A 9,532-nucleotide genomic window follows, 5' to 3' on the forward strand; every position below is an offset into this window, starting at 1 on the left:
GGCCATGACTAGTGGCAGCAGCTTCAGCACGAGGTGGAAGTGGATCTTGATCTTTCCCTATTTTACCCTCAACATTTTTGTTCTCTTATATGCCAGTAATCTATCAATAGCAATGGCCTGCTGTACTGTACTATATATGTATACTGCTTGTCACAAAAATGCTGCACTGTCCTACTATATACTGCTCACAGTAATGCAGCACAGATATAGTATATTTGACACAGAGCTGCAAGATACAGCAATGGCCTACTGTACTGTACTATATATGTATACTGCTGGTCACCAAAATGCTACACTGTCCTACTATATACTACTCACAATAATGCAGCACAGATATAGTATACTTGACACAGAGCTGCAAGATACACAGCAATGGCCTGTTGTACTGTACAATATATGTATACTGCTGGTCACCAAAATGCTGCACTGTCCTACTATATACGGCTCATAATAATGCAGCACAGAGATAGTATACTTGACACAGAGCTGCAAGATACAGCAATGGCCTACTCTACTGTACTAGATATGTATACCGCTGGTCACCAAAATGCTACAATGTCCTACTATATACTGCTTACAGTAATGCAGCACAGAGATAGTATACTTAACACAGAGCTGCAAGATACACAGCAATGGCGTACTGTACTGTACTGTACTACTATAATTATATACTGGTGGTCCCCAGTCCCCACAATGCAGCATACTGAGCACAGATATTTGCAGCACACTGAGCACAGATATGGAGCGTTTTCAGGCAGAAAACGTAGATATTTGCAGCACACTGAGCACAGATATTTGCAGCACACTGAGCACAGATATTTGCAGCACACTGACCACAGATTACGGAGCTTTCGGGGAGAGAAAGCAGCCACTTCCTCTCCGTTCAATCTCCAATGCAAGCGTGGAAAATGGCGGCGACGCGTGGCTCTTTATATAGAATATGAATCTCGTGAGAATCCGACAGCGGGATGATGACGTTCGGCCGCGTTCGGGTTAACCGAGCAAGGCTTGAAGATCCGAGGCTGCCTTGGACCAATGTAAAAAAGACCTTCTGGTGAGAAAATTGTCAAGTCAAGCGGAACGTGACCCGTCAACAGCTCCTCCTTCACATTCTCCCGCAACTGGGGCTGCGAGGAAAAGGCTAAGAATTCCGAGCCCACCTGCTGGTGGTGATGCAGGGCAGTCTGGAGCGAGTGCTGACATCTGGTCCGGACTGAAGGACCTGCCAACGATTACTGACATGTCGTCTACTGTCACTGCCTATGATTCTGTCACCATTGAAAGAAAGGTGGAGGATTACATGAGTGAAGGCCTCCAAGTAGGCATGTCAGAGAGTCCGTACGTATAATGGCAGGAAAAAGAGGCAATTTGGAGGCCCTGGCAGAAACTGGCTTTATTTTACCTAAGTTGCCCCCCCTGCAGTGTGTACTTTGAAAGAGTGTTTAGTGCAGCAGCTCACCTTGTCAGCAATCGGCGTACGGGGTTACTACCAGAAAATGTGGAGAAGATGATGTTCATCAAAATGAATTATAATCAATTCCTCCGTGGAGACATTCACCAGCATTTGCCTCCAGAAAGTACACCGGGACCTGAGATGGTGCATTCCAGTGGGGACGAATTAATAATCTGTGAGGAAGGGGATGTACACAGTGAAAGGGGTGAGGAATCGGATGATGTGGAGGAGGTGGACATCTTGCCTTTGTAGAGCCAGTTTGTGCAAGGATAGATTGATTGCTTCTTTTTTGGTGGGGGCCCAAACCAACCAGTCATTTTAGTCAAAGTCGTGTGGCAGACCCTGTCGCTGAAATGATGGGTTTGTTAAAGTGTGCATGTCCTGTTTATACAACATAAGGGTGGGTGGGAGGGCCCAAGGACTATTCCATCTTGCACCTCTTTTTTCTTTCATTTTTCTTTGCATCATGTGCTGTTTGGGGACTATTTTTTAAATTGCCATCCTGTCTGACACTGCAGATCCACTCCTAGATGGGCCAGGTGTTTATGTCGGCCACTTGGGTCACTTAGCTTAGTCACACAGCTACCTCATTTCGCCTCTTTTTTTCTTTGCATCATGTGCTGTTTGGGGACAATGTTTTTAATCTGCCATCCTCTCTGACACTGCAGTGCCACTCCTAGATGGGCCAGGTGTTTGTGTCGGCCACTTGGTTCGCTTAGCTTAGTCACACAGCTACCTCATTGCGCCTCTTTTTTTCTTTGCATCATGTGCTGTTTGGGGACAATTTTTTTTAATCTGCCATCCTGTCTGACACTGCAGTGCCACTCCTAGATGGGCCAGGTGTTTCTGTCGGCCACTTGGGTCGCTTAGCTTAGTCTTCCAGCGACCTTGGTGCACCTCTTTTTTTCTTTGCATCATGTGCTGTTTGGGGACTATTTTTTGAAGAGCCATCCTGTCTGACACTGCAGTGCCACTCCTAGATGGGCCAGGTGTTTCTGTCGGCCACTTGGGTCGCTTAGCTTAGTCTTCCAGCGACTTTGGTGCAAATTTTAGGACTAAAAATAATATTGTGAGGTGTTCAGAATAGACTGGAAATGAGTGTAAATTATGGTTATTGAGGTTAATAATACTATGGGATCAAAATGACCCCCAAATTCTATGATTTAAGCTGTTTTTGAGGGTTTTTTTGTAAAAAAAACACCAGAATCCGACAAAAAAAATTCAGGGAGGTCTTGCCAAAATGCGTCCGAATCCAAAACACGGCCGCGGAACCGAATCCAAAACCAAAACACAAAACCTGAAAAATTTCCGGTGCACATCTCTAATATTATTACAATTATCTGTTTGTGTGTGTCATATAAAGACTGATTAGATGTTATTATAATTAAAAATGATTGTCCATGTATGTCTAATAAGAACTGTTTATATATACATATCATCACAATTGGGACCAATTATGGTACTGTTCTTGTTTTAGGTACAGTGTAGCATTGGTATTTTAATACAATTGTGATCATTCTTCGAGATATTATTAATTTTAGTCATCAAATCAGAGGTACTATATTTACATAGGTATGTAACCTCTATGCATTTCATGTTAACTTCAACAGTAAAATACTTACTAATTTCCAAAATTAATTTCTGGTATTATCCCCAATTTTTTTAGAGCATCTGTAAGGGGTACCATCCTCCAATTACACTTGTGCCATCTTTAATATTGAGAAATAGAGCCACTATGTTTTATGGTATGTCCTTCTTTTTTTTCCTTTCTATAATTTGACATTTGTCATACTGAATTGTCTATAATTGGGACCTTTTTATTATAGATCTATTTTCTTTGATACCCATTCAAGGAATTAACTTGTTTAAGTGGTAAACCTGAAACTTAATTGGTAGGTAACCTTATAAATGTATTCAAATATAAACCTGTCTCCATTAATCTCCTCTGATATTGATGTACTCTCCTCCCTCTTTAAAAGCTGTATACACCTGATAAAGTCATAATGACGAAACGCGTCGGTTTCACCAATCAATTTCTGCCATGTCTTGGTGTATGTAAATTCCACCCAGAGCTCGCACCTTTTGCTAAAGGTGAGGGTGAAATAAATTCCAACTTATGTACTCAGTCATGTATACAGATTCTTTGGTTTTGTAAATGAAGTGTATGTCATTTTAAAATTTTTATGAAGCAAAAGAAAATCTTGAATTACATATGCCTGATTGTTCTTTTCTCTGGGTGATTATTTTTTGATGAGAGGGTCTATTTTTAGGAAATACCGTACTGACATATCGTTTGCATCAAAAACCTTGACATATTGAACTTTGGACTATTCCATTGCTGCGATTACTCCAACTCTGGACTGAATTTACAGTTTGACATATCTAAGGCACAGATATGTATATATATATATGTATATATATATATTGAGAGAGAGAGAGAGAGAGAGAGAGAGAGAGAGAGAAAAGCAGATAAAAGGTTTTGAGGCAGCATTCACAAGACCTGTTACTGCTCACAAAGTTTTATTCAGCAAAATCCAACTCATGTTTCGGGCAAAAACCCGTCGTCAGGGTTTAAACACACTGTGCACATACATGGTTCTTATACATACAGACACTTCCCCCTATTCACAATTGATTGTGCTCACCTGTGGCAGGTACTCCCCACTCTACACCTTGCTGCAGTAATATAATCAAAGGTATAACTGCAGCCCATTATGTGTAAACCAATACCACATACAGTAGCATATATAAACAAATACCACAAATATAAAAATAAGTGTAACATACAAAGGATGCTGTTACTGATTAACAAAGTAGTTATATAACATACAAAGTTATAGCTTCATTGCTAGGGAATCTATCTGTACAGCATTAGTTGAAGGGTTCAAAAAAGTAGTTTATATACCTATTAGAAACTGTTAAATGATAGTTGCTTATTTAAACCCAGAGGGTGCAAGGTATGCAATTTGTGAATCCACCAAGATTCCTTTCTTAGCAGAGCCCTTGCTCTATCACCTCCTCTAATACTAGGAGCAATCCAGTCATTCATTTTATATTTGTGCATTTCTAAATTACAGTATGTCTGGCACTACCGGCTGATCATTAGGTTTTTCCTCTAGAGCTTGTCAGATCGCTGACCTATGCATGGTCATGCGTTCCTTAAAGGACCATGTGCTTTTGCCAATAAAAAGGACAGGAAAGTGCGGGTGGGGGAAGGATCAGCTGATCAGCTCTGTGACTCCTTAGGTGCAGGGGAACAGGACCGACTCCCGGACTGGACCTCTCTGTTTATGCCTCTTTATATTTTTTTAGGATTCACACAGGGAGTGTATTCTGGATGTAGTGCTGTTACCAGATCACCTATGAAAAAGCTGCAGGACCTGCAGTGAAATGTGTCAGGTGTCATTCTCATCACGACTATGTGCTGCAGCATCAGTGCCCGGACCATACTGGACTCTAAACAAGAAATTTTGGTGAATGGACTCTACCTGAGGCTGACTTGAGGCCTATTCCGCAAGAAAAGTTCCGCAACCTGGTGAGGACTCAGAATTATGGTACCAACCCTTAATTGAAGGATCTTCCTAAAGGGACCTCTCTCCTCCGGCGGCACAAGTGCGGTAATGTAACGTATTGGACTGTGCCATCAGCTCCACAAAACACAGATTTCCACACCAACTGTACTCCAGTTATTAACAAAAGGAACGGACACTATAGATTAGAAAACCACATAGGACGAGTTAAAAGTCAGAAGGAAGTGAATGTGATATTTCGGACCTGAACAAGGATGTGTAAAAAAACCTCCTGGATCTAAATACTGACAAGTTACACACAAACACCTGTAATTACCTGATTTCCTACTCAAGAAATGGGTTATTGGTACATGAGTTAATTTGGATATATAATTTTTCAGTAATCTATCCTTAATATTTCTCCCTCTTCTAAAACAGGGTAATAACTCTTTTTCTTACAAGGCAGGTAATTCTGGGTCAGTATTTACTATGGGCCAAAGGATTTTAGCAGATCTCACTACATTTTTACTAGAGGTGAGCGGGTTCGGTTCTCAGAGAACCGAAACTTACCGGACTTCACATCATGAGCCTGGATCTGAGTCAGGCTCAAAACGAGGCAAAACGTCATCATCCCGCTATCGGATTCTTGCAGGGTTTGGATTCCATATAAGGAGCCGCGTGTCGCAGCCATTTTCACCCCGACATTTGAGAGTGTAGAGAGAGGATGTGTCTCCGTCCTCAGTGTCCTCAGTGTCCGTGTCTTGTGCTGCATCTGTCCAGTCACAGTGGTTGTGTCCTCTGCTGCAATATTTCAGTGCTGCTGGATAAATACAGTCCAGTGGTGCTGTGTTGTGCTGCATTAGTCCAGTGGTGGTGTCTTGTGCTGCATCAGTCCAGTCACAGTGGTGGTGTCCTCTGCTGCCATATGTCCAGTGCTGCTGTATAAGTCCAGTCCAGTGGTGCTGTGTTGTGCTGCATCAGTCCAGTGGTGGTGTGTTGTGCTGCATCAGTCAAGTCACAGTGGTGGTGTCCTCTGCTGCCATATGTCCTTTGCTGCTGTGTAAGTCCAGTACATTGCAGTGGTGCTATGTTGTCCTGCATCAGTCCAGTGGTTGTGTCCCTGTGCTGCCGTATATGTCCAGTGATCCTGCCGTATATGTCCATGGATACTGCCATATATGTCCAGCGGTACTGCTGTATAAATCCAGTGATCCTGATGTATAATTCCAGGGATCCTGCCATATAATTCCAGTGATCCTGCCGTATAATTCCAGTGATCCTGCCATATAATTACAGTGTTACTGGCGTAGATGTCCAGTCCAGTGATACTGTCGTATATGTCCAGTGATACTGCCATACATGTCCATGGATACTGCTGTATATGTTCAGCGGTATTGCCATATATGTCCAGCGGTACTGCCATATAAATCCAGTGATCCTGCCGTATAATTCCAGTGGTACTGGCGAAAAAAAACCAGTGATCCTGCCATATAATTACAGTAGTACTGGCGTATAAGTCTAGTCCAGTGATACTGCCGTATATGTCCAGTGATACTGCTGTATATGTCCATTGATACTGCTGTATATGTTCAGCGGTATTGCCATATATGTCCAGCGGTACTGCCATATAAATCCAGTGATCCTGCCGTATAATTCCTATGGTACTGGCTTATAAGTCCAGTGATCCTGCCATATAATAACAGTGGTACTGGCGTATAAGTCAAGTCCAGTGATACTGCCGTATATGTCCAGTGATACTGCCGTATATGTCCATTGATACTGCCGTATATGTCCAGCTGTACTGCCATATATGTCCAGCAGAACTGCGGTATAAATCCAGTGATCCTGCCATATAATTCCAGTGGTACTGGCATATGCAGTTAGTGCAGTGATTCTGCCGCATAAATCCAGTGATCCTGCCACATATGTCCATTGATACTGCCGTATATGTCCAGCGGTACTGCCGTATAAAACCAGTGTCCTGCTGTATAATTCCAGTGATCCTGCCGTATAATCCCAGTGATCCTGCCGTATAATTCCAGTGGTACTGGCGTATAAATCCCGTGATCCTGCCGTATAATTCCAGTGATCCTGCCGTATAATTCCTGTGATCCTACCATATAATTCCAGTTTTACTGGTGTATAAATCCAATGGTCCAGCCGTATAATTCCAGTGATATTGCCATATAATTCCAGTGGTACTGGCGTATAAATCTAGTCCAGTGATACTGCTGTATATGTCCAGTGGTACTGTCATATAAATCCAGTGGTACTGCCGTATACTTCCAGTGATCCTGCCGTATAATTCCACTGGTACTGCCGTATAAATCCAGTTATTCTGCCGTATAATTCCAGTGATACTGCCATATAATTCCAGGGATACTGCCGCATATGCCAAGTGGTACTGCCGTATAAGTCTAGTGATACTGCCGTATAATACCAGTGATTCTGCCCTATATGTCCAGTGGTACTGGTACTGCCAAATAATTCTAGTGATACTGCCGTATATATATACATATATATATATATATATATACCCTGTTGCAAAGCGGATTACTGAGGCCATAACAACTATGCTGGTGTTAGACGTGCATCCGGTATCCGTCATTAGTGCAGTGGGACTGCAGTGCCAACCCTAGATGGGCAAGGTGTTTGTGCTGCACACTTGTGTCGCTTAGCTTAGAAATACAGCATCCTCATTGCCCTATTTTACTTCTTGGCATGATGTGCAGCTTGAGTACCATTTTTTTTAAGTGCCATCCTGTCTGACATTGCAATGCTACTCCTAGATGGGCCAATTGTTTGTGTCGCTTAGTTTAGTCACAGCTACCTCATTGCACCTCTTTTTCATCTTTGTATGATGTGCTGTTTGGGGCCTTTTTTATATTGGCCCTCCTCTCTGACATTGCAGTGCCACTCCTAGATGGGCCAGGTGTTTGTGCTGCACACTTGTGTTGCTTAGCTTAGTCATACAGCAACCTTGGTGCACCTCTTTGTCATCTTTGCATCCTGTGCTGTTTGGGGCATGGTTTTTTAAAGTGCCATCCTGTCTGACACTGCCGTATAAGTCCAGGGGTACTGCTGTATTAGTTCAGGGGTACTGCCGTATAAGTCCACTAATTGCAGAATTTTAAAAAAATGACAGGGGCATGCAGGAAATGCTGTCAGTGGACTGAAAAATTGTGGGCCACTTTCGACATTCAGCCACTTCATGCCACTTCTAGATGGGCCAGGTGGTTGTGTCGCTTAGCTTAGTCATACAGCAACCTTGGTGAACTTATTTTTCTTCTTTGCATCATATGCTGTTTGGGGACTTGTTTTTTAAAGTGCCATTTTTCTGACACTGCAGTGCCATTCCTAGATGGGCCAGGTGTTTGTGCCGCACACTTGTGTCACTTAGCTTAGTCGTACAGCCACCTCGGTGCAATTTTATAGCCTAAAAACAATAGACTGGAAATGAGTGGAAATGAATGTTATTGAGGTTAATAATACCGTAGGATAAAAATTTCCCCCAAACTCTGTGATTTTAGCCATTTTTATGTTTTTTTTAAAATCATCCAGATCCAAAACCATAACACGAAAGGGTGATTTTGGTAAAACCAATCCAAAACCAAAACACGAGCGGGGAATTAGAACCAAAACCAAAACACAAGCGGGGAAATAGAACCAAAACACAAAACACAAAATGTGCCCGCCGCACATCTCTTTTACTGGCTGTACTGAATTTGATGACCCAAATGATTTTATCTACTGATTTATCCTGGGAGGTTTGTGTTAAAGTAGCAGTTCTGGAAAGTGATAGTACTTTATTTTTAGCACCCCTAAGTTTCCATGGAGCATAGCCTCTCGCTATAAATTAAGCTGTCAATAAATCAATGTGGATAATTGCTTCCTGTTTGTCACTGCAGATGTGAAAGATCCTAAGGAACTGTGAGAAAGGGAGGCTATTTTTCATGGGTCCTGGCTGGAAACTGGTGGCTTCTAAAAATGTGTTTCTATCGGTTGGTTTACAGTAAGGAGAAGTTACAAATACTTTGTCCTGAAAATTAATCAACATATCTAAAAAATGTACGTGTAGTACCAGACCATAGCAATAGAATATTGTCTATATATCTGGTATATCCTTTAATCTTAGAGGCCCATTCAGCATTTAAAAAAAATAAGTCTTTCTCGGTCTACATGAAAGCAATAACAAAACTCGGGGCGATGCAACTGCCATTCGCACACCCGAGATTTTGTATATAAAACTATCCATCAACCAAAAAATAATTCCTTTTTAAGGTGAACTCCAGCAACTAAATAAAGAAATCAATGTCTGGCACATTATAGACTAGATTATTCAAAATTAATTGTCGCGTGGCCTCTACACCCCTCCCATGTGAGATTTTGGTGTAGAGGCTCACCACGTCAATCGCGCAGCACTCCTGATTACAGAAAGAGACTCACTCAGGTCGGCATATTAGGAAACAACGCTTCAATGCCCTTTAATGTGCCATTTTCAAGTAACAAGTAACATCTGGTGGATGCCATACTCCAGAGGTGGGGCAGCACACCCGGCACGGATGGTGCA

Source organism: Pseudophryne corroboree, chromosome 7 (assembly GCF_028390025.1).
Source record: "Pseudophryne corroboree isolate aPseCor3 chromosome 7, aPseCor3.hap2, whole genome shotgun sequence".
Classification (NCBI taxonomy): Eukaryota; Metazoa; Chordata; class Amphibia; order Anura; family Myobatrachidae; genus Pseudophryne; species Pseudophryne corroboree.